Source organism: Apis dorsata, unplaced genomic scaffold (genome assembly GCF_000469605.1).
Source record: "Apis dorsata unplaced genomic scaffold, Apis dorsata 1.3 scaffold_270, whole genome shotgun sequence".
NCBI lineage: Eukaryota > Metazoa > Arthropoda > Insecta > Hymenoptera > Apidae > Apis > Apis dorsata.
In genome coordinates, this window is record NW_006263548.1 from 323,185 (window position 1) to 327,946 (window position 4,762).

The 4,762-nt window shown below is 28.7% G+C and overlaps 1 protein-coding gene across 2 annotated transcripts in view; it reads right to left on the reverse strand.

Moving 5' to 3' along the window:
* Positions 1-3,959, reverse strand: part of LOC102674132 (protein spaetzle 3) — a 13,184-nt gene extending 9,225 nt beyond the window's left edge. The window contains exons 1-2 of one of the 2 annotated variants that reach the window (XM_031510973.1): positions 3,264-3,959; positions 521-1,004 (exon numbers count right to left, since the gene is read on the reverse strand). The gene's annotated coding sequence lies outside the window, so the exon portion shown is untranslated. The remainder of the gene's footprint in view (positions 1-520; positions 1,005-3,263) is intronic. The other variant, XM_031510975.1, reaches the window with a different exon arrangement.
* Positions 3,960-4,762: the final 803 nt, after the last annotated feature.

The window sequence follows — 4,762 nt, forward strand, 5'->3', positions numbered from 1 at the left end:
CAATAATAATTATTATAATTATATTATGAAATGAAACTAAATTATCTGTATAAAAAGAATTTGATTCTTGAAATATAAATATTATTCATGTTGAAATATTAATAAATTTAAATTTATTAATTTTAATAAAAGTTATAACTTTATAATTGAAATTTAAATTCAATGCACTATTCTGCCATATTAAAATTTTAATAAAATTGATTTAAAATTTAAATTTTGATGGAATTTTAATATGAAGGAATTATATAAAGGAATTTTGTTGATCTCTTTGAAAATAATTTGCTTTGTAACATATGACAATATGACAATTGAAAAATAATAAAGAAATTTTATCAAAGAAACTTTTTGGATTATTGTATGGATAAATTGCTTTTTAATATGTAAAGAAATTGAGAAAATGGAATTGGAAATTGAATATTTTATTGCATTAAAGCATAAAAAATTTGTTTAATCTCTTTAAAAAGAAATGAAATTAAATGAATTTAAATATATATATAATAATTACAATTCTAAAACTTACTATATATACAGATGAGAGATTTGGCACAAAAACGTAAAATCAACGTGCTTCAGCGATAAATTTTCAAAAATTTGCAAAACTTTGATTGTGATCTTGATCGTGCAAAAAATCACCTCTCATTATCATAAACTTCATGATTCAACCATTAACCGATTATTTTGTGATTATTGTTCGGGATCTCGGCAGTAAACCGTGCATTAAAAATTTGAGCAATCGATTTCACTGTATAATTGAGTTAATAGCACCTCTTTAAACGTGTTATCTTTTTCACCAATCTTAATAACGCCTCGATTTCGTCCAAGTATTCAACGTCGTTTTTCGTTTTACGATATATGGCAACATACTCGGTTACACGTAATGTTATTCGAAATTTTTTCTTCACATAGGAAGAGAAAAATAAGTTTGTTCGATGAAAATGAATGGCTTCTTCCTTCCTCTCCTTTGATTTTCCCGCGCAGCGTTTCTGTTGCCTCGAGAGATCGATCTGAAACGATAACGAGAAGTCGATATATATGCTCGTTGAGACATTGAGCAAGTATTATCGATCATAATTGTACGATAATATCACACTGAAGAGATAAATATGTTTTGAGAAACGATAAATATTAACATTAAATATTAGTTAAAATACATTGTAAGAATAATTAAACATATTTGTGAAACATTTTTAAAGACTTATTTATTTAAACAAATTAATTCGTCAAACGATATTCAATTTGTTTTTTTTCGTATATTGTGCGTAGTATTTCAAATGTTATAATCTTTGAGTTATTTTTACAATTTTTATGTATTTAGTTTTAAAAAATAATTAAAAATTAAAGAAAATGTATCATACAATGCATCGACTTTGTACAATAATATCATCAATATCATTTATGAAGGGTTAAGTTTCCATTGAAACAGTTCTATTTCTGTCACACTGCTGTAAACTTAGATTAAACTATTTATAACTCAATAAATAAATCTCACCCAAAATTTTGTTTCAGCCTCTAAAATCGAATCTCATCAAAGATATCAATTTTGCCAAAAATATTTGTCAATTTTAAGTAACAATAAAAATCTGGAAGTCAATTAGTCAATTTGACTTGGTCTCTAATACATTTTAATATTAAGTTACTACATACGAAATATTTCCTCGAAAGATAAATAAAAATTGTAATTTACATTGAAACCACACTTTTCACCAAGAACCATAAGAATGAATAAAAAGTAATGTAATAAATCTTTATAATGTGGCAAGGTATACGTTACTTAAAAATACATGTATATATGTATATATATATCTATATTTGACAGTCAACAACTGGTAACATCTTTATGAAGGAAAATTATGCGAATACGTTGGCGTATGCGTGGTCACGCAATTGTTCGTATACGAGATTTTGCGCGCGTCTACCACGTGTGTTTCGAATATGTCCACCGTAAAAAAGCCATGCTTCGCAAATTAAAAAAATTCTCTCGATTCATCTCATTCGTTACGAACGATGATCATTTATCACTTTCGCCGTTCGGAAGATCACTTTCTTCGAAATCGAGTATGTAAATCGAGTATGCTTTCACCAAAAATTGGGCTCACACCGTGCCAATAGATCTGCTTTCCATTTTTCGTAACGTCATTAAATTATAATTTAATTTGTCCAAATTATTATCATTAATTCGTAACGTTGATATTTAATTAAATACAAAACATAATCGCATCTTTCATTGATTATAATCATTTAATGTAATTGGAATTCAAAAAGAGTCTCAATGATAATGGTCTCGGTTTTTATATATTCTTTAAAAAGATAAGTGATCAGAAGTTCAACGTTAGAAAACATGTTTTAATTTCGTCAATTTTGATCTAGGAATATCTATAAAAAAAAAATAAAACTTAATTAAATATTTTATTTTTTCAAAAAGAGTCTGAGCACCTTGAGGTTCCTTCTTGCAATCCAACGTTACAATTATAATTGTGATGCGTGGTTGCAGAAAAAGATTGCTCGAAACAAAAATGTTTTCAGCCTGTTGCTAATTTTGCGTTTGGATGATTCGAGAGGTAACCTGGCACGTGGATTAAGACCTCTGCTTATTTTATTTATGCGCGAGACGTGTATGTTAATTGAGCAACCAAATGAAGATTGCCGGAAGCCAAAGTTATCAATTGAAGGCTAATCATTTGGATTCTAGATTTTCCTAGAAAGTTAAATTTTATATATATATATATATAATTTTAATCATGTATTTGGCATCAGAGTTGAGCGCTAATGAACTGATTAAATTAATTAAAATTTTGAATAAAGTTACTTTGAGTAAGAATTTATTATTATTATTTAATTATTAATCAATTCATAACTACTACAGTATAATAGTCTTTCTAACTTATATACTTTAATTAATCAATTAAAAATAAATGAAATAATATACTCTGATTGATAAATCATTCAAAGTAACTTATATTGAAATAACTTTATTCATAACTTCATTAAAATTTTGCCCATCTCTGGTTGACGCTAAAAATTAAAAAAATGTTCAGAAAGTAAATCAATTTGAATTCCAAATGTCAGAATATTTTCAATAAATTAATCACTATTTTCGATCGAACAAATCGGAATATATAGATTTATCAGAATCACGTACATGAGAATACACTTTCTTTCAAATAAACAATCGCAAAAGAATCTTGCAAAATTTCAAAGTATAAAGAAAAATTTTCTAACCTCAAACATGAAAATCAGCTTAACGTATTCGGTTAACGACATACCTGATATCGATCCTACAACGATCCGTTCACCGTTTCGGAATTTCCAAAGAGGCCGACGACGAGCAGAACGGAAGCACCGGTGTGGACACGCACCGAAACAAAAATCTCATCTGTCGCTTTCACTTTTCGGTATTATCGGCCGATTATTTTTCTCGTGCGACGAGAAAAGTTATCAGTGAATTTTCAGTGGGATACGAGTCGTACGAGGAAGATGGAAGAGGAAGAAATCCAGGTGTTGCGCTCGCAGAGGGAACGAAACACGTGGTCGCTCGTGTGATGTACACGAGCAGAGCTCGTCGCCGAAATCGCCGAGAGGCGTGCGTGACACCGCGCGAAACGCTGGGTTGGCGAGCAACAACTGAAGGAGAAGCTGTTTTAACCAACTCGTCGCGGAATGGAGATAAAGAGAGGTGTCCCTCGTTCATGAAGAATAGCGTCGACTGCGAGCTTTCTCTCTCGCTTTCCGCTCCTTCGTGTCCCTCTCTTCTGTCTCGATACCCCTACCTTTTCATCCTTGCTTCACCTTTTTGTCTTCGGATGATGATCGTTTAATGGAGCATTCGCTCGTTCGAAAGCGGTTTTCCCGCCATTTTCTGTTCATCCATCGTTTCGCAGGATTTGCTCTTCTTTTTTTCCTTTTTCTTTTTCTTTTTGTCGATTTCAGTCTCTTATGAATTAGTAATCGAGATTGGATGTATTTTTTTTTATTGGCTTTTTCCTAAAAAAGTCGTCTTATGCAATTAATTGAGAGATTAGGAAGGAAGAATCGTTTTGGAAGATTTTTTTGTTTTTTGTTTTCTTCTCTCGTTATTTTCTGGGAATTTAGAAGAATTGGAAGTTTTTCTCGCCATTTTATGTGAATTAATTGGGATTAAAAAAGTATCGTTTGTCTTCTTTTTTTCTCTCTCGCCATTTTTTGGGACTAGTAATCGAGATTAGAGTATTTTTTCATCCTTTTCTTGCATTTTATGTGAATTGGAATTAGAAAAGAAGAAGCATTTTATTTGTTCTCTTCTTTCTATCATTTTCTATGAATTAATCTAAAAAATCAAATTTTTATAAATTATTTGTATCAAATAATAAAAATATTAGAATTTAATTGTACCTACTTAATGATTAATCATTGTGATTTTTGTATAATTTTTTTTCTTGTTATTTTTTTGGAAATTATTAATTAAAATTGAAGAAGAATCATTTTTAAACATTTTTTTTATTCTTGATTTTCTTATCATTTTAAGCAAATTAAAAAAAAATCATTTTGTTCGTCTCTTTTATTTGAGAAAAAAATCGTTTTGTATTCTTCTTATTTTTTTTGAAAATTATTAATTAAAATTATAGAAGAAAGTTATTTTAAAATATTTACTCTTCCTCCAGCCATTTTCATTTAATTAAAAATCTGCAAACAATTGAACGAATAATAAAAATATTGGAATTTAATCATATTTACCTATAATTAATATTAAAATATTTATAAAAATCTTCGATTAAGAAAAAAAAAA